The sequence below is a fragment of the Haliotis asinina genome, chromosome 10, assembly GCF_037392515.1.
Source record: "Haliotis asinina isolate JCU_RB_2024 chromosome 10, JCU_Hal_asi_v2, whole genome shotgun sequence".
Lineage (NCBI taxonomy): Eukaryota > Metazoa > Mollusca > Gastropoda > Lepetellida > Haliotidae > Haliotis > Haliotis asinina.
In genome coordinates, this window is record NC_090289.1 from 40,222,910 (window position 1) to 40,245,261 (window position 22,352).

At 40.4% G+C, this 22,352-nt stretch overlaps 1 protein-coding gene across 5 annotated transcripts in view; it reads left to right on the forward strand.

Moving 5' to 3' along the window:
- Positions 1–2,123: 2,123 nt before the first annotated feature.
- The window catches only part of LOC137297835 (electroneutral sodium bicarbonate exchanger 1-like), a 45,371-nt gene continuing 25,142 nt past the window's right edge, over positions 2,124–22,352 (forward strand). For 2 of the 5 annotated variants that reach the window (XM_067829792.1, XM_067829796.1), the window contains exon 1: positions 2,126–2,244. The gene's annotated coding sequence lies outside the window, so the exon portion shown is untranslated. Of the gene's footprint in view, positions 2,245–9,724; positions 9,879–22,352 lie in introns of those variants that run through there. The other 3 variants (XM_067829798.1, XM_067829797.1, XM_067829793.1) reach the window with 3 other exon arrangements.

The window sequence follows — 22,352 nt, forward strand, 5'->3', positions numbered from 1 at the left end:
GTTGTGAAGGGCGACGTTCATTCAAGGTTTTGCAATAGAAGTGCGACCTGTGACGTTTATTCAGCCACAAGCGTTGTTGCTGTACTATTTTTTATACTCTTTTTGAAACAGGACCTTGTTTGCAGTGACCGTGTGCATTTCAGCGGTAGCCTGTCAGAGGAGTTAGACGTATACATCTGAGAAACTACGAAACAGTTTAGTTACAGGGGTAAGGGAAGACATGTCACATACTGATCTGTGATTTTGGCCATACAAATGTGTCCATATGTCCATACGATTGGAACTACTACTACTACTGCTGCTGCTGCAGCTACTACTACTACTACGGCGACGACGATGACGTCAACACATATATCCCAGTGTCCTCCCAGGAAGGAGACTTTTGGGGGCGTGTACACACATGAGCCGTTTTTCGTTTTCTCCTTCGTGCGAAAAGGGTGGACATTTGCAACAATGCGTTCGGGTGTTTATACCTGATACAGAGCTATACTGAACAACTGTATAGCCATTGCTATTACTAATTATGAAAATTATAATCATTGTCTTCATCGTCATCACCAGTAGCAGCCTGAAATGCTTCACTCCTATTGTTTCTAAAACTTTGTCGAAACTACCAACTACACAAACCAGCGGCACATGTACACGCATTGGGTCTTATCACAGATAATAATAGTAATGTCTCGTACATCACGCCATCACACCTAAAAGGAAATGCCGCACTTAGCAATATTGCAAATTGGCTGTCTGTAAATAACCGAGTTTGGACCAGACAATCCAGTGATCAACAGCATGATCATCGATCTGATCCCATCACATGTGTCAACCAAGTCAACGATCCTGACCACCCGGTCCCGTTAGTCGCCTCTTACATAGTCGTCTTTGATGGCAAGCATGGGTTGCTGAAGACCTATTCTACCCCACATCTTCAGGGGCACATGAGATAAACGCTGCCGTATTTATTTGAACATCATACAACCCTCGAGCTGGTCCACATCCACAGAGTGTTCGCACCGCTACGACAGTCGTATGTTTATGACATTAGTCTATAGCGTTACGACAGATCGGAACGTTACGGATACTTTGTGAATTGGGATACAGATCCGTAGGCCTTCAGTCCACAATTTTCAATCAAATTCCCGATCACTGCTGACATAGCACTTCTCTGGCTCAGAGAGACACTTTTATTTACGGACATCATATTCTACTCTGAAGTGTTAAGGACTACATTACAACAATTAACCCTTCACATGTTGCATTCTACGAATCAAACCTGATGCATATGTATCACGCAGTGCACTCCCTTCTGTACACCGAGAAACATCATGACACGCTTATTTAACTCACAATTCAGCCTATACAATTACTCAAAAACAGATTTACACACTTACTCATGTAAAAGCATTTATTCCCCTAGGCTGTCGAGTGCTACCGACATGCACTCTGCCAAATACATTAATTAACGTCTTCTGTCGACCGTCGCAGCTGACAGTAGTTTCATCATTATAATCTTCACCTTCATCAGTGTTCGATGAGATTAAAGACATCGGATTATTGTATTATCTTCATTCTCAAAATGCATCTTTCGTCAGTGCCAACTTGGTCAGACTGCATTAATGCAGATGATCAATTATTGTTTATGTGACAGTTTATTTATTTATTTTCATATTTATTATTATGCTTGTTTATTGTATAAAATGCGCAAATGGCACTGTTTCTGAAACATGTCATCTCACAACCAAACAGTATCAGAATATGGTGTTAATATACAATGCCGATGAGACGCCAACCGAAATCACGTTTTAATTAATACATACACAAATACATACATATTGCGCGGCGGATGTATCCCAAATAATAAGAAATGTACAAAACTGATAATTTCACAAAGGTGGGTATTATATGTTCGCTAATTGAGGTGATATGTCAAATGGCCCTTAACCAATTAAGTGCCGGCAGCAATGAAAGCTCTCAAGTGCGACCAGCTGTATAATTTATGGAGGATGCGAACCTTATGCTAACCGCTCTCATATGTCAAAGGAACGACTTAAGAACCTAACGAGCGACAGGTATAATATCTCCTCCAGTTTATCACCGTGTGACGTCACAGGCTGTGCAGACGACACTTGGGTGGGTTAGAAAAGATCCCCGTCTTTCTGGAACTGTCGTCTGCTTGGGTGGAGGCTGCTTGCGGAACAGACGATCTCCTTTGAGAATTTCTGGAGTACGATGAACAGGAGCTTATAGGTAAGTGTTTACACATACTTATTCCTGGCTGAAGATGCAAGCTATGATTTGTGATGAATAAGATGTGTACGCTTCAATTCATATATAGTTTGTATAAGGCGACGTTGATTGACAAACGTTACATTGTAGGATGAAACATTTATGATGTTTTTCATTCGGTCGAAAATATTTTCTGACTCTTCAGTACAGTAGCTTAAAAGACGAAATCGTAAATATGTGTCCGTGAAATAATTGCCTGAATGCCAGAGCAACTAAACAAAGCTTCAGTGAATGAACAAACTAGTTTTAAAATGATACATTGTTTGTCTTGGAGACTCTCACATGCTGGATGTTCTGGAACCATGCTGTATCACATGAACGCACCCTCAGAATATAAATCATTTGAATTACGACGTATTATACGCATTTTAGGTTAAGAACAACGAAATGGGCGTGTCATTATTCACAATCGCTTTCATAGTGTCTCACCCTTAATGGACGAAATAGACATTTATTCTCATGGTTCAAGCGAATGTGTATACGTTGAAATAGTTGCTATGAACGGTTGCTATATGTCTGACTTTGAGCGAAGTTCCGAGCGATCGCTATTAAGCTACTCACTTATTTCGTGATATAATTAGAATCACTTCGGCAATATCGATGCATCACTAATAGCCGGTCACTTTTTCCGTGACTGCCTTCGAAATAAAATCAGAAACCCTATCACAAATATCTTTATATTATTAATAAGATAGTCACTAATTTTGTCTTAAAGAACCTAATATTCTGTCTCGCTCATGAACAACACATAGGGGCCCTGTGACATGCAATTCGACATCCTGTGCAGAATGTGGACGGAGAAGAAACGTTCCTATGCGACCTTGTTACAAATCTTATGATGTTTTCAAAACTTAAAGTGAAAGCTCTAAAGTTAAATTTTTGAACTTTTCAATCTAACCTTTGAAAGGGCGGGGTCACACTTCTGCGAGTGAGGTATTTTTTTATGAACTGAATTTCGACGGTTGTAGTTAGTGAAGGTATGGTTCATCCTTACAAGACAACCAGCTAACAGCGGAGAATTGATTAAGATGAATCACAAAATGCTATTTCTAAAACATGCTCACTTCTGACAGTAGAGCACTGTGTCCCACAGTGATCATGACACACCCTCTTTACGCTGTTTTTAACCAAAAGAGCATTAGGAGAAAAGTGAACATTTGTATCAGATTTCAAGATGGTTCTGTGTGACACGTGTGATTTCCTCTCATCACTTAAGTCTTCTTGCTACACTACACTGTTGTAGCTCTTCCCGAACTCCTGGACACTGTGTGTATCATATCTACACTGTTGGTGCGCTGTCCTTGTCGAATCGAGTTTCAAGCCTGTGATATCCAGTGTTACAGCTCTGATAGTTGATACAGTGTTCATTGTTCAGCTAATGTGATGGAATGGTCGTAGAAAAAATGTATTATGATCACGTTTTCTCAATCACCGCCACCTTTTCTGAGACTGAGACTATATCCATTCATATGAACCTCAGTTTTTCATCATCATCATCATCATCATCATCATCATCATCATCATCATCATCTTGTATACGGTTATTGGTAGTAGTGCTAGGAGCAGCATTGCTTGAGTTTAGTTCTCCTAAATATTTTATCGTTAGCTTTACTTATTTATCATAGATTTTCACTCTTTTATCAGTTGATGCGGCGTTATAGCTGTGTTTTCTGACATTTGAACATGTCACCATTTCTAAAGTTGACAGAAATTTCTTGGCATAATCGTAAACCCTGAAGCATTGAATTTTTAAAATACATTATCGAGTGAGTGTGTTTGGCTTTACGCCTCACTATTCCAGTCATAAGAGGCGGTCTGTAAATAATCGAGTATGGACCACAATCCAGTGATCGACAGCATGAACAGCGATCTGCACAATTGAGAACCAATGACTTACCAACCAAGTCAGCGCGCCTGACCACCCGATGCCGTTAGTCGCCTCTTACGACAAACATGAGGTTACTGAAGATCAATTCTAATTCGGATCTTCACGGATTATTATTTTAATAAAAATAGTTGAATAATTTGCAGAAATTCTGCTTTAAGTTTAGGTTTCACCAACATGTTATTAGATTGCCTTCCTCGTTGAATCCGGGATCAGACGAAAATCGGTATTGTAAACCTGTCACAACTAGCGAAATGGGGACCGAGAAGCACTGACTGCAAGACACGGCTGGAGCGTGAGTGGGCTTGCGCCAGGGTAGAGAACTCACCCAGGACTATAAAGTACAAAATGGTTGGCTGCACACAATGTTGGTTTACAGGCGATGTGATATAACTGTTATCTCTCGACACAAATGATTACGCACACTTTTCATTTACTACCACATTTCAGTTACTTAGTCGAATATTTAGATCACTTTTATGTCGATATTTAACTATATTTGAATCATCTTTTTCCTTTTTTTCGTTTGTGACCTTTTAAACGCTATGGACGCTTTGACAGATACAAATTTGTTTTGTCAGTTATTTACAGACCTTTCATTCTGAAATTCATCATTTCGTCCCGAAATACTGTACATGTGCATTGAGAGAAGCGTCCGATAATCCCCTCACTCGTAATCAGTCGTGTCCTCAGCACGAGCCAAAACACGTGACTTTTCAACATCCGGGTGGCAAGTTAGTGACACGTGACGGACAGAACAGATTTGTCGTGTCCTGTTCGGCAACTTTAGGTGTGAACATGTTAAACTGAGAAGTGAACCTAATCCCACGAAGAACTACTACCTAAACCATAGGATAAAACGTTCATAGTTTGAAAATACATTTAAGAATATGTTACATGTGCATTCGCGTTGAAACATTTTTAGTCAATGAATCACAGCAAAATATATAAATGGAGGTATTTAGATGGTAAGACTGAACCCAGTTTCCACTGACTGTTCTTAATGTCTTTGACTGAGCACTGATTGGGTGAGTGAGTGTTGTTTTAAGCCACAACCTATGGAGCGGATGACGTGCTCCTTAACCTCTGCAAGACAAATCAGCTTTTTTCATAGCACAGTTGCCTCATCTTCGCATAAGGGCAGAACATATTTTGAGATTTAGAGTTTCAGTGAGTGAGTGAACTGAGTCACCCCCGCATATCCACTTGCTGTAGAAAAACCAGTCACAGATTAACGACGTTAAACTATTGTATATACAGCTCGGATGTACTCACTCAGGGCCATGGTTCATAATCGGAGCGAATTCGGAATTTGATCCTATAATGTGTATTTTGCTCAAAATGATAACCACAGGTTAATAATTTCACAATAATTAATAACTTAGTTTGTGATACAAAACTGATCTCTCACGTTCATTAAAAAAGCATTGTGGCAGCCAGTCTAACCGCAATGCAGTTGACCATTTGGACACATGCAGTATCTGTGAGTATGTTAAGGATAATGACCTTCAACACAACAATTAACAAAACTGTGACCTTTGTCAGGAAATACCAGCCATTTCACAGTAATTGTAATCACGAATGCGGCAATTTTGTTTTCAAAATAAATAGAAGTGGGTAATATATCAACATTCTTGACCAATAATTACTGAATACCGATTTAGGTAATTGGGATACATGTAACAAGATCTAGGCCTAGCTTGTTTTTCTTAGCGCTAAGACAGTCGTAAATTAACGTATGGCACTTACTGCTGTCTTAGCGCTAAGAGAGCTTCGAAAATCTAGGCCCAGATTAGTTGTACTGGCGGTTGTGGTAGTAGCAGTAGTAGCTGAGATAGCCACAGCTGCAACACCAGCAGCTGCAGAAGTAGTAGTCGTCGTATGCATGGTCGTGGCCGTCGTCGTCATACCAGTATAGTAGTAGTAGTAGTAGTAGTAGTAGTAGTAGTAGTAGTAGTATCTGTGGGCGTTGCCGTCGTTTTCATAGTAATAGTCGACGTATTACTATTATTATTCGTAGCAGTAGCAGTAGCAGTAGTAGAAACAATAATATGTAGTAGTGAGTGAATGAGTTTAGTTTTGCGAGGCACTCTGCAATACTCCAGCTGTATGGCGGCGGGCTGTAAATAATCGAGTGTGGACCAGACAATCCAGTGATCAACAGCATGACCATCGATCTGCTCAATTGTGAACCGATGACATGTGTCAACCAAGTCAGCAAGCCTGACCACCCGATGCCGTTAGTCGCCTCTTACGACAAGCATAGTCGAATTTAATGGCAAGCATGAGTTGCTGAAGGCCTATTGCACCCCGGGTACACCTTCACGGGTCTCCCGGCAAGCATAGGCTGCTGAAGGCCTGTTCCACCCAGGGTAGACCTTCATGGGTCTCCCGGCAAGCGTGGGCTGCTGAAGGCCTATTCCACCCCGGGTAGACCTTCACGGGTGTGTGACGTGCCTCATACACGTACAAGCACTTGTTCCAAAACGCCACAAGAATACAAGAAATTGACTCCGTAAGAAACCTCAGTTGTCATAGAAACCATGGCAATGTGCTACGGGCATAATGTAGGCATTTAGGACCTTAAAGATGCAGTGTTTGAGCGAATCCCCTTTTACTTACTTTATTTATAAAAACATATTTTTTGTTTCTACTGCCAAATCCAGTTTTCAAGAATGCACGCCAACAAGTCCTCATGTTGTACTTGACCAAACCACCAAACATGATACCATCTATCTTGATGAAAACCACCCTGTGTCAATGGGTGTCATCACTCACAATGGACGGTTTACACCTGTGTCAGTCCGGCAGGGCTGCTGCACGTCGGCAACAAACAAGGCATTTGATACAGATGAACAATGTAATGAAGCATCTACACAAACATTTACAAGCTTGACCTGCCATTTATAAATCTCCAGTGTCAACCAAGGGGACTGATCGAGGCAACGACTGATTTATAACCGTCGCGTGCCACGTGATTGTTATACCACACCCCGGGGACTGTTTATACCACAGGACATTATATTTGCAGTTTGGAAGAGTTAATTGTTGGCGAAATGTATGACTCACTGCTATCGCTTCACATTCCCTGTTTTCACCCTCTTGACATATTTCATCTCGAATGTCTTGAACATTTTAATTTGTTTGCGTTTTACGCTTTTAAAAAATATTCCTCAATGTCACGATGGGGGACGTTCATAATAGGCTTCACACTCTGTACTTTTGTGAAAGTCGAACACAAGTTCGTGGTAGAAGGTTTTGTCCTCGCTACCCAACCGTCTTCAATGTGTTTGAGGAAAGACACAAATTGTGCTTTCTGTACTAACCGACTTTACATAAGTAAATAAATATATAAGACTAAACATATGCCATGTGTGTGGGAAATACTATTTTTATTTAAAAAACAGCAATTTTGTTAACTAAAACTCGAGATTTCGTTTAAGACGATGCACCTTGACAGAAGCAGTATAATGACACTGTCGTTTTACGTGATCTGTGAATGACTAGACATTATATAGAAAAAAAATGTAAATAAATGCCTTAGCTGGACACAGGGACACCTACACAGAAAGAACAGATACAGTGACGTATCTAGCTTGATTTTGCCACATATCAAGATGAGATACGAGACACCCAGTAACATATGATCTCGTAATAATATGAAATATCTGACAGAAATCTCGAGGTTCAAAGGACCACTTTCAGTCATGCCTGTCCTCCTAATGTCCCTTCTGGCAACCTTTGACCTCCAGGGGTCATCTGAGGTCGTCCGCCTGAAGGATTGAGGTTAAAGTGTGTTATTGGTGAACAAGAACGTCGTGTGTGGTGTGAGGTCTCCCAGCATTTTTTAGTGCAGTCGAGGACTTATTTTATAATGCCCGAGCATAAGGTGGACTCTGAGCTTTACGTGAGACAGGCTATAGATTACTGCAAGTTTGATAATGAAGTGCTATAGAATATTAGTCGATCCATCTCTGGCTTGAAATGTTATTAACAGTCAAAGGTGCCGATGATAATAACAGTGATAAAATGATTTGTTTGTTAACTTGCAAAATTACAAATAAAAATGGTGGATGATAATGACACTTATCTCAGAGATAATGAAAATTCAAAGCAGGCAGATTACGTGTTGTCTAATGTAACCCGGCAGGCGAAACAAGTGACTTTGAACGATGTTACGGAAACGCCCGAGAAGATCCAAGTGGCATTTAAATATAGACCAGGAACATGTCAGTTGAACAAGAGAGAACACTTTATCTTAACATTTCCTTAATAATGTCACTTTTTCATCCCCGTGACAAATACAAATCCAAAAAGGATGTTTGTGTGATGTCACGAAGCCTACAACATAGCAAGGTTAAGATATCAACTGTGTTTTTGTTAGGCTGTCAAATGATGTTTGGGTATATCAGGTTATAAGAAATATTGTCATTGCTGTCGTCTTTGAATATTTCCATTGGAATTAACAATTCTAAGTCCTTGTTACTTTATATTATTCTATACAAAATGGAAGCAATGAATTTTTAAAGTGATCTGTTGTAAAAATAATAACTTTGAAAGCGTTTAGTTGCTGATGAAAACTTTTTTTTTACAAGATGATGTTGGGTATTCTCTGAAAATTGTAACTTAAATTCTAATTCAACAGTATCTAAACAGGTTCGGTCGGAAACACAACTAAATATTTATTTATTTTACTTTTTACGAAGCACGCAAATACTGGTGACGTCATAACACGGCCTGAATTGACAATTGACACGAAACACCTATCCTATACACGCAACACGCTCGGCTGCTCATGTGGAACGCATCTCCCTAGCTGTAGATGGAAGTATCATCCAATATGCCTGTCATGGTTGATTAAGCAAACTGAACAAATTTTGAGATGCACGGAAATAGCAATACATGCCCTGGCATACGACAATTCTTTTCAGTGTGGAAATGAGGTGTTCAATGCCATAGAGGTTTGCTTGACATATAGCCTACGGTTATGAAAATTAAAAGATTACTCTGCTGATCGTCAAATGTAATACCCCTAAACCTCTGTGGTGAAGATGCTGACACCGATTTCATGATGAAGAGACACATAAAATTACTAATGCATTGAGAATTGCACTATATCGAACTCTACCAACATCGGGTATCAAAAAGAATTTTCATCTCGCTTTGTCATCGGCATTTTCTTGACTGAAGTACAAAGATATTTTAAAATGTTATTAACGGAATTGTACTGCGAAATCCTGAACAGCTGAAAATTTACAGACTGGTTAGCCTCACTCAGATTCACAGATGAAGAAATTAACAAATATCTATTATGGAATTTTTGAACTGCTGACAAAGCTTTATCGCTTCATTGCCACTTGTGTCTGAAAACTCGCCTAATCACGGCACATGAAACAAAATTCTCCACATTTACACGTCTGATTACATAATAGTGTAGAGTACAGTGGAAAAGTACAACAGTAGTACTATATTAACCCCCACCAAGTTGATTGTACTCGAATTTCATCGATAGTCAGAGCAGACGACACGTCACGTGACACGCCATGAATATTCATCGTCTGTCCTGTAAATGTCCCAACTGAAGGTTGGGGAATCTCTAGTCCTTCAATGTCGGCTGTTGAGTATGCCTAGAAGAGTTTGGAAAGAAGTGAGCTGGACCAGTTTTCACAGTCTACGCTGGGCGACAACAAGCAATCACTTATTCATACAGGTAACGTCATACAGAACACAGTTCTTTAGTTATTTTGTGATTCTCCATGGCGCGAGAGATTCACGTGTTACGATGTCAATAATTTTAAATGTACATCATCACACGTGATGCTTTATGTTTTTAGACGGATATACACGTAGATGGCGTTGTTTGTCGACACCAGTGAAATAACTCGACAGAATTAACTTTAATCCATAAGAAACACATTTTAGTTTGCGATGACCCGAGTGTTCATTGTTTGACATTGTCATCAGGTGAATGACTGGGACATGATGTGAGGACAAAAGAAAGTGTTGCCATGGCAACTTGAGTTACAGGTAACATCTTGGACCGTAAACATTTTAGGACTAGGAAATGGGGTTCGAATGAAGAGGGACGGGAGGGACACAGAGAACTGAACACGTGAAACATGAATGACACATCATTTTGAATAGGCAGTCTCACACTTCACTGAGATCTATACGATGAAACATCTGGGCTTGTTGGTATAAAAATATCCACGTGAACTTTGTGCGTAACAGAGAGTAACGAGTGCAGTCGATATCGTCATTTGAACATTTGAAAATAAAACCCGAATATAAATATAAAACCCGGTTGAATTAAGTTAAGCTGACGTATGAATCAAAAGGGTTAGTGACAATGACCTCTACTCACAATAAAAAATTGGTGTCAATCTACTATTGAGATGAATTTCTATACGTTTTTAAGCAGCTGCCTCTACCGTCAATCGCATAAGCGGAAATTACAGTACGAAACCAAATAAACTCCTCCTTTTTTGAGAAATGTCTCGAGTGGGGGCAGTGTGAATCGGGTCACGTTTGGGGTAGCAACCTGGACAAAAGACCGATATTCTGGGATTTAAAAGGCTGTCCGTTTGTGGGGTCTTCTCCTCAACCCACGCACCTTTGTTTGGGCTAACATTGTGTTGTGTGCATGTCGCCTTCAGCTGTCGTTATTTATGTTTCTCGGTGAACTTGGACAAGGGATTGGTAGGCGTCATATTTCGTGGGATATGTCTCGAGACAGTGTGTTTGCTTCCGGCTCCGTTGTATGTGCGTTTGTGTTCGTCCTCTACTCAAGCACACTCCTCTCTCAAACTAATCTATCCTCGTTTGCCTTTTCTTTACGATCTTGTCTTTTTCTCTATCATGCATACATGCCCACATCTGCTGCTCTCAACCACACCTATCGATGCTTCTGATTTTACATGCACACGCAGACGCGCACGCACACGCTCACGCACACACACATACACACATACAAGTGTCCGCCTACTCCAGATCCGATCATCCAGCCCCATCGCCCCACCCAGTGCTACATTAATTGTCCTTGTCAGTGTAAACTGCTATCGTCTGTGCACGACGTATGTTTTTTCTCTTGGATGAAGATGAAAAACTAATCTGAGGGACCGCATCAAAACCCCAACGAGCAATATCAATTAAATGTTGTATGTTTCGGTCTATAGTTTAAGTCTGTTTTCCCAGTGATAAATGTTCATAATTATCGGTCTCCACCGATACTGTATCGAGCGTAGGAATGTAGACTAGGTCAGGCAGATAGAGGCACATTAACTTTGGAAAACCATTCATCCATTTCAATACGAGTTGACCTTAGCAGGCCAGACTTTGTACTCCATTCACATTTTCACCAAGGTCCACGAAGAATGTACATGTACAGCTTTGCTTGATAACAAGAACACGTGGATGTCGAAAAAAAAAGATTAACTGAAACATGTGGCCCAGCTTTTAGGTGCATATTGGGGTTTCAGGCATTTTGTGTGTGGTAAATTTGAATGCATGAATAAAACTTTAAAAGAATAATTAAATTTGAACCCATGAATTCTACATGGCCGAAGTGTTTGTTTCTCGGAGCAATGGTTCCACGCTGGCCAATATATAAAGTTAAAACTACATTTTCTTATGGACTAATGGACACTCTCGCCTCAGGAAGATGGTCCCAAAATTCCTACCCTCTTTTCAACAACAATTAAAACTCATTTGTGTTGACTGTTTAAAGCAATGGGAATTCTTCATCCAAACAGTTACGGGACGTTACACGTATAGAAAACCGTAAAGATCCAGTTTATAATTGATCTTAAGGAACCCATGCTTGTCCTAAATTGCAACTAACGTGATCGGGTGGTCAGGCTCGCTGACTCGGTTGACACATGTCATCGTATCCTATCTGCATAGATCGATTATCATGTCAATCACTTGATTGTATGGCCAAAACTCGGTTATGTACAAATTATGCGAGTATATAGATGGAATGTTGCTCAGTGCGGAAGTAATAGCTAAAGTTAAAGAGAGCATAACTTGCAGATGCATCATTACATTTAACTCATTAGTTAATATGATGTTTTAGTCTGATAATCGCTACAGTCAAATATTAATATATAGCATCAGCCATCTGCTCGGATTCATCTGTTTCAAATCGAAACAATGATATTTTATCTAGCTACAGGTCTGGCCCCGATTTCTCGAAACAAACTTAAGTCTGAGTTTTGACTTAAGTCAAAGATTTTTCTCAAATTTGAGAAAAGGCATTTCTCTGAATAAACTGAAATCGGCACTAAACTCAAACTATTAGAAACAATTTGAGTTTCATGAATAGATTACTTAATTTGTTAGCGTTTTATATGTCAAAAATGCACTTGAGTTAAAAAACTCAGCTGTTTCAAATTGTGAAACTCAGTTTCAGATTTGTGTAAAAACTTAAGTTTGTTTCGAGAAATTGGGCCCTGACCTCACACGTACAGCAGCCATTGAAAGGGTTAAATGGTTATCACCTGTTCATACGACCTCTATCAACATGTGTTACCTTACATTTAGGGTTAGTTCTCTAATTTACTGGTGGTGCATTTTCTCAATACCGATCGTGAAGGTTGCATTCTGAAAACAGTGGGTGTCCAATCACACTTAGCGTCAAGTTATCGTCAGCCACACCAGATGAATGCTACAAGCAGTGAATCATCAACTGGAATGACCTTCGTTGTTAAAGATCAGCCATCAAATATGCAACGAGTCATTCCATACGCCTATCAAGCATTTAATGATAAATAATTCGAGGCATTTTATATAATATCAAACCACTTATGTTTAATGGCATTAGGAACAAAACCACTGCTATCATGGTATGGAGTATTCTTGTAGTCGGAAACTTGCACCGAGCGCCCTTCCTCTGGGATATTGCAACTTATTTCTGTGTAAGTTCAGGAACTTGGCTATCTTGTTTGATGAGATTCCAAACTCCCCGAGATCGCTGCCCCCAGACGTGTTTGGAAGCCGGTAACCCTTTAGTCGTTGAAGCTTTTATCACTGAGAAGGGGGTATCTGGACCGAGGTGTTGCATTACCGGTGTGGAGGTGGAGGGGTTAACGGTCCTAACGTCACGCACTGCACCAGTTATGCTTCTTCATTCTCTGTTCTTGGTCACTGGAGGTATGTGATGGTGGATTAGTCTAGTGGTTAAAGCGTTCACTTGTTGAAGACCCGGGTTCAATTCCCTTCATAGGTACAATGTGTGAAGCCCTTTACTGGTGATGTTGCTGAAATTTTGCCAAAACGGCGTAAAACATAACTCACTCACTGCTGGAGGTATAGAACGTGGTTCTAAATGCTACGTACTATGCTCTGATGAAGAATCAGTATATCTAAAAAGAATGATACGAATGAAACAATTGCAATAATTTCACCGCCCCCGATCACCCCTCAATCGTGTCTTTATGACTTATTTTGGGAGTCCGTGATTTTACTTTGAGGTGATAGAATTGTATTGTGAACGTTTGCCCACATATTTAGTTTGATGATCCTCTTTTGACACAGTTTGCGTGAACAAGTCAAGGACGTTGAACACAATCACAATATCAATTTTACTCAAGGTTCTGCATATCAAACCAACAGTGTCATATCAAACCAACAGGGACTCAGGGTTAGAGGATAGGCTTTCTTAAATTGGTCAAACCACCGACTTTCTGTGCTGAGGAGAGAGCAACCCAGCCGAGTCCTTCCCTTTGACAGTACTCTTGCCTGAAAAGTGAAACAGAGGTCTTACAGTTGACTCAAGACCATTCACTTCCTATACGTAACCGTCGGAATGCGTTTTTGCATCATAATATGAAGTTTAGCTTATGTCATGACTTTCCAACACCTTTTCGGAGGAGCCCAGCATTGACTCATCCACAATATCTTAAGCGACATGATCGTGCAGCTCGTTCCAATATGATATGCAAGAACTTTAAGCAGCAGCACACAGTCCAATGTGCTACACAGAATAGGCTTGGCTGGATGTAATGTTAATTCTGCAAGTGCGTTAATTCTGTGGAAAAGCTCCAGTTACCTTTTAATGTTTTCTGACAATAACGTGTGCAACATCTGGAATATTTGTCGAATCGAGGACTCGCTCATTACCCTTGAAGTGTCGTAGAGGTCAGTCGCCAAACACGTCACATGTCACTTACGACCATATTGTACACTAGCACATATGTTGTAAATATTCATATATGAGTGGATAATACAGTAAGGTTAGCAAATAATATATGCTAAAAGTGAATTGTTGTTTTCGTTTATTACTGTGGTCTGTAAATAATCGAGCCTTTACCTGACCCTCCAGTTATTGGAAACATGAGTATTGATACGACAGGATACGATGATATTGTCCGACCCAATCAACGAACCTGATCACTCGATCCAGTTAGTCACCTCGAGGTCAAATATGCGCTACTGAAAACCAATTCTAACCTAGAATTTTACAGGTATAACGCGGCCAGTTCGGTCCCTTGTTGGGAGCCTAGTTCAGAGGTCCTATTGCCAGTCGTAACACCATATTAGACATGTCACATAAATAGATAATAAAAGGTAATTCATGAATAAAAGATACAGGCAACATTTGGAAATTCGCCAAGACAGGCGTATTTCCAGCAAATAATTCGCATTAAATGAATATCTCGTTACAGCGAATAACTATGGCTAGTATTGTACCTGCAGCTGACAATTATACTTTGAAACAGACCATTTCTGTCACAAGCGCACATGTGGATAGGCGTGAGGAAGAAATGGCCGCATGGTTGCGGCTCGTGTGTGTTATTACTTGGCAGGCTTCCGGGTCAATCCTGTTTTGGCGTCAAAGGCCAGAAGAGACCTGCGAAATGTTAGTTCCTTGCAGTACACCATTCAGTTTGCGTTAGTTTCTCGACTCTTACAGTTCACGTTAAAGGAGTTGCAGTTGAAGCAGCGTCTGTGACGACATGTGCCAAGTGAGGAAACATACGATACGTTGTGTTCTCTATTCCCGGACGCGGTGTCCAGTGAAACAGGTAATTTCCATACCTACATCACTTCATCATATAGATGCAGTAATATTCAACAGCATGCGTGACCGTTGTACACTACCTCACAGTGTTCTCAGGTCATACTCCGTTCATGTTATGACTGTGACAGATAAACCAATCTATAAATACTGTATCTGGACTGGCTAGCCTATTGGTTAAAGCTTCCGCTCGACACGCCGCAGCCTCGAGTTCAAATCCCCCCATGAGCCCATTTCTGGTGTCACCCGTCGCGATATTGCCCGGAATATTGCTAAGAGCGGCTATACCATACTCTCTCACTCAGCATAAGGACTGTTCGCGGAACATTGTCATGAAAAGTATGCATATACATGTATTCATGTTATCTCATACGTTCAATAGTTACTCAGTACGCGGGACTGGGACGGAACCTAGCCTAGTGATCAAAGCGTCCACTCGTCACGCCGAAGGCCAGGATTCGATTCCATACATGGGTACAATGCACCGAGCCCATTTCTGATGCTGGTGTCCCCGTCGTGATATTGCTGAATTGTTGCGAAAGGCAGTGTAAAACCCTACTCACTCACTACCGTTTTCCAGCAGGCATAAGTATCTAAGGTTCAGCATGTAGCCCTGTTTCCTTGTCATAACATGCGCAATCACGAAAGAGATCCACTGGACTGAGGTTTGGGTGGTCGGACAATGTTGGTCAGGTGCCTCCGTGGTGGGAATCGTTTCAACGGCTGTCACTGGTTTACCTGGACCAAAATCGATTGTTTACAGGTATCCATAGGGAAGTACTGGTATATTGACGACAGAGTTTTTAAAGTGTATACACTCGCTTTACAAGCAGTAATGATTGAGAAATAGTATAGAGAGAATATTTAAGGCGCACTGCATTTATAAAGTTATTAATGTACGTTACTATTTGTACAGTTGGCTAAACGTCAACAACAAACAAGACATGCTTTCGTAGGTGCTATATAGAACCGATGTAAACATAAGAAGGTTCTATATAGATGTGATGCGAATAAAATAAAGTTCTATATAGAAGTGATGTGAATATAAGAGGGTCATTTATAGTAGGGATTTGAATACAAGGACATATATGCAGGATACGAGCTCTACATTCGTACATGATAATGAGATCGACTGTTTGTTTAGGCCGTATCTTGTCTGGAAATAACGATTTATTTGATATATAAACAATAACATGTGGGGATATCTTCATTACGTCGGTGTGTTTGCTCGACAAATGAAGGCAGCATTCTGCACACACATTCTGTTCCCAGGAACCAGTGCACGTGGTGGGCATACCGCCCTCCACATGTCATTGAATGGCGTGTACATAACCGGAAGTAACAAGAGAATCGCAGTTATCTCCTTTTCAGTCTAATCTCGTTTTGACATCTGTCCATACCGTATCATGTTTTTGTAGTCCACTTTGAAGTTTAGGGCTATAATGGATTCTGCTTCAATATCTCTTAACATTATGACCATGAGTTCGAATTCCGGTTGACGATTCTGTCAACATTTTACGCGGTTGTTCCAAACTGGTTCAAGTGCGTCACTTCCGGGATTCTCCCGTGACATGCGTACACGGCATAATAGAACTGCAATGGTGTGTCCTGAACTCCATCTATCTCACATTCTAACGAACTGTAGTCTTCTAGAAGCATTATAGTGTTCACTGTGGTTTTCCTATTACCTACTAATAGCATCTATCACCTAAACGTGTTTAGAATCTCCGTTATCACGAAGGTAACACCAGGTTACACCCAATGTACTTTCAGTATTTCAAATCATAGAAGGTACTGCTGGAAATTGAGGCGTTATTGCTTTAAAGGTATTATTACGAAAAATCATTGTACGTTTTTCCACTGTACAACAATGTATTTACATCGAAAGTCCACGTCTTTCCTACATTGTCTGTGTTCTATAATTAGAGCAAGATTATTGCGTACAGTGGAACTATTTTTGAAAACCCTCGGGTTAACTGACCTAGACTTTGTAACTCATATATAACGCCCTCTAAAGGGAGGGGAGGTCATGAGACACGCAGTAAAACACGATTTATGGCAGCCATGTTGAATTTTCTACACCTTATGTGACTGCACGTCAGATTTCACGTCCTGCTCGACATCTTTAACTCTAGTCTGGTTGAGCGGGCGAACCTATAAATCTTGCCATACCGTTAAAACAGGTGTTTGTATACAAATCGAAGTTCATTCGGAAAGTTTGATCACGAGGTACTTAAGTGGTTGATATGCGTTTAATGTCTCTGAACATAGGTCTTAATGACATGTCTTGAAATCACATGCGGGGATTACTTGACTATATACTTTTCATAACAGTGTTCCACGAACAGTCCATACACTGAGTGAGTGAGTATGGTATGACCGCTTTTAGCAATATTTTAGCAATATGACGACGGGGGACACCAGAAATGGGCCCATGTGGGGATTCGAACCCGGGACTTCGGCATGACTAGCGGAAGCTTTAACCACTAGGCTAATCAACAATGGTCCATGACACGTATAAACTATTGCGCAGAATTATCAAACTGAGTCAAGTAGGCCTCGAGATCCGATTGTAAGTGTATATGTATTACTTGTTTAATAACCTCATCATAAGCAGAATAAAAGTACAGTTATAAACCATAAACCCTGACGGTGCGTTGATATACCATCTCTCTGCGTCTTAAGTTCCTTCAATAAAAGTGCCAGTAGTGGTGTTGGACTCTGCACTGGAATAATGTTTGTCTTCACCGTCTCTACGTCACTATATACTAAGTGAAAGGGTTTGTTTTTCGCAGTTTTTAACAAAATTCCAGCATTGTCGGGGGAAACCCGATATTGTCATTACGTGAGAAATCGAATTCTGCCTTCGTCGTGATGAGCAAAAGCTTTAACTACGGCCCTACAAATTATATCAAGAGACGGGTGACCTTCCATTGATCAACTTGCTCTTTATGTCGAACAGTTTTATAACAGGTACAGTATTCCATGGCCACCTTTTACAACTTTGAGATACAACCAAACATGTATCTTTACGAAGAAAAAAAGAGTCATATATCTCTTGTTAATATGTTGTTTGATATGGGTTACAACCTTCATTGCATAATAAATCTTTCAAAACAAGTATTGCAGTCATAATAACTAACTGTTATATAACTGCAATATATTCGACATTAAACATAAAGCAAGAATACGTCGTCAAGGAAACTCGACTCCATTAATTGACACAAAGATATTTTACCCACATTTGCCATATCTGTGTTGTAGGCTCCTTGTGAGAGGATGACAACAGTTTGTTATTTCTCGAGAACTTTAGCTACAGAACAGTATATACCTGTGGTTGATCATGGAGACAACACACAATGGATGTTTTGAGTACAGGAAACCCTGCTGAATTTTATCTTTAATGAGACCATACGTTATGTGCATGTTAACCAGATGACTGCGATACCTGTATACACAGCACAAGGAAGTGGGGAAGGTTGTACCCAAACAGGATATGTCGGAGTCCACATCCTTGTCTTGTCCCTAACATCTGCACCGTTGTATCAACGTGCATAGTACCGACGTCATGGAATTCTAACGCTCATGGTGACTCGACAAATTGTCATTGTAATATAACCTGTATTTGTTAACCCTTTTTACATGTATAAATATGTTTGGTGGAACGATTCACAAGCGTGATTGCAGCTTAAACAATATGGAGTTGTAATTGTAACCGCCTGTGTGGTGGTTGCTTCCGGTAAGGACAGGACATGCTTATAACTTTTGCAAACACCTGGTATCATCACTAATTTGGTCATCTATCCATATCGGTTTCACCTTTTCGCCCAATGAAATCTGTAAAAGAGACTGTAAAACCCGTTTGTGGTGTTCCCCACCCTGAGTATGCATGAAACTGGTTTAAACCCATACTAACTCCTTCTTGATCAGAGCTTAAAGATTTCGTAACACGTGTATCGCAAGGCATGTGGAGATTGATGCATCTCGACATATTGTATACTCTGTCTGTGCGTGTCTGTCCGTTTGGAAAAGGTGTGATATGATGGGTTTTTTTATATATTTATACAAATATCTAGCACACGCATTTTTACGAACTGGGGATATAATGAACTATCTGTGGCCCGTGCCACTTGCTCTTAGTCAAGCCCGTAAAGGTCCGGGTGAGAACTGATCTTCAGTAACCCATGCTTGTCATAAAGGCCACTAACGGGATCGGGTGGTGAAGCTCGCTGGCCTGGTTGACACGTTCCATCACATCCTAATAGCTTAGATCGATATTCATGCTGTTGATCACTGGATTTTTCTGATCCAGATTCGATTATTTACAAACCACTGTCATATAGCTGGAATATTACTGAGTGCTTCGTAAAATAAACTCACCCACTCTTAGTCAAAATTCGTATGGCGAACTGCTGTTATAACGACCTGATATGAGTGTGTTCGTTATAAACGGAGTCTGTTGTATTATACGTATTCATGATAAAACGTTTCTACCGGTATGAATTATGCATGTTGCATTTTCACATGAGTGAAGAAATAACATTTGAACATCCTTTTCGCACTCACAAATTCACAACGTATCAATAAAACGTGTTGTCATGAAACTGAATATTCCGTTTGAAAACTAATTAACGTAAAATTCTGATAAAATGTTGACATTAAAGGAACCTGTCACTGTAAATGAGCGTGACAAACGGAACATGCACCTAAAAATCCTGACGACATCCGACATCGTTTTCGTTGTAAACAAACTGGTACAACAGGTTTCGTTTCGCGTCAGATTCTTCTTTTTGAAACGTTGACAGAGTGACGGAATTAAAGGGTCTGACTTGTCAGACGATTTCCTTCCCAGATAACGGAAGTCACGTGGTTCTGTCACAGCTGACTCAGAACGCGCTAGCTTGTTACAGGCCTCCCTATGAATAATTCATGTGAATGTGGCGGATATAGGTGGACTGGAGATGTAATATTTATTGCATATATTAACTCGCGACAAAGACAAAAGGCAAACTAGTGTGTTCAGGTGCCAACGTGTTGTTGATATGGGTCCCCGTGTTGATAACATGGCATATGTTTTGGTGGTGGTGGTGGTGGTAGTCGTAGAAGAAGAAGTTGTAGTTGTGACAGTAGCAATAAAGGTTGTAGTAGGAGTAGAAGTAGTAGTAGCAGTAGTAGCAGCAGCAGCAGCAGCAGCAGCAGTAGTAGTAGTAGTAGTAGTAGTGGTAGTAGTCGTAGTTGTTACAGATACGGTAGCAGGAAACGTGAACGTTGTAGTAGTGATGGCAGTAGTAAAGGTAGGAGTTGTAGTAATTCCAGTAGCAGTAATGGTAGCAGACACGGCTGTAGATGTTGTATTGGTGGTGGCAGTAGTCGTTGATGTTGTAGTACCAGCAGTGGTTGTAGTCGATGTGTACTGGGATTCATCAGTCAGATTTGTGACAGTTTTATCTGAACGAGCTCGTGGATTATACCAGGATTCCTTTTGTGAATGCTGTATACATAAACACACACAAACATGTTTATGTGAAATAAATACCCAACTATTAACGTATTTTAATGGACATGTACATAGATAAGCAGTACTTTAGTAATACAATGTGATATCACACTTAAATCATTGTAGGTCTCTCGTATGACGTCATGCATTACCACGACAACGACACTTGTGCACGCACTGGCGACAGTTGACAATGAACTCGTTTGGGGGAAAACTATGATCGCATTTCGTATGTGAATGGTGTTCCTCAACTTGAACTATTACAGGGATGCATAGTTAAAACCACAGGAACTGACCCATCATCTACATGAAACACATTTCAGTAGCGTTTAGAAGATCGTAACTCCCATGCTTTAACATAGACTTACGACAACCGTGGCGCTACGATACCTTCGGGTAACGTGCCCCTAATCTCTGTCCTGGTAACAGACGTCCTAAGAGCTATTTCTGTACAGCTTTGTTATACTCGTATTTATCAATGGCTCAATGATTTTGTTTCCACTCAAGAGGCCATCACATCATGTATGATAACTAAACGACATGGCGTGCCCTACATGTTTCCATATTTTATCTCAATTATATTTGAAACTGCGGATGATATACCGGAATACTTTGTTCGCGCATGCGTAATGCTTGTGAAATGAACACGTCACACCTCAATGCATGAACAACGGAACAAACTACAAAAAATACATATTTTTGTAACTTCTGGTAATGGTTGACCTCGCTGTGCTAGGTAATTTGGGATATTTCAGAAAGAAAGAAATGTGATATGGAAAACTGAAGCCGTCACTGAACATATTAAGCGCTGTTTTATGTTATTTGTTCGTGTTTTGGAAACTCGTTGCTGTTCTTTCACAGAAGCATGCAATGGTGTCAACTGATATATCATTCATAGCATATTTCACATGCTTCATTTCTAAAATTGGAGAATTAATTGTCAGGTGTGTACAAGTGTACGGGTGCACATGTACATCAGAGGCGAAACCGATTTTTCTGACGTACGACAAAGCGGATTAAAAAGGTTTACTACGTTAAGGTGAATTTTGAAATTGCTACTAAAATAGGCATACATAAATATGTCGATAGAAATATCACCACATTCATTGTGTATGTGCACGTTACGTGTGTCTCACTTTGTCCTGCTACAAAGAAAGGGTTTTGCAATTGCTCACAGACATTCGAGAGCACACGCACCTTTTTGAAAAAAACCTATAATGGCTTGTTCCAGAATGACAAGAGAGGTGGCAAGTGAGACGTGTCTTCGCACATCCTCCTCCTGTGAAGGGCAGTAACTAGACCAAGTAAAACATATGAGTGATGCTTTGTTTACAGTGGACGCATGATATAGGCTATAGCAGTATATGGCTAGATGCTGCATGTTCCCTTTTCATTCCGACTGTAGGTTTTGCAAAGATTTAGATGTCAGCAAGTATGTCCGGATGATTGATGTCCACGTTGTGCCATTGTACATTTATGATGGGTCGAATCACAAGTGGCCTCTAACGACATGCGTCAGTTTAGGCATATTCCCAATATGCAAAGTAGCGAGAGTGAAATCAGGGCCAGATACGTTCTAATGTTCAGGAAGTAATGATGGGTGAACGCGCCTGTTTCATCAGTCGAATGAACTTGCCTATATTGGAAGAAAGAATGCACAATTCTTTGGG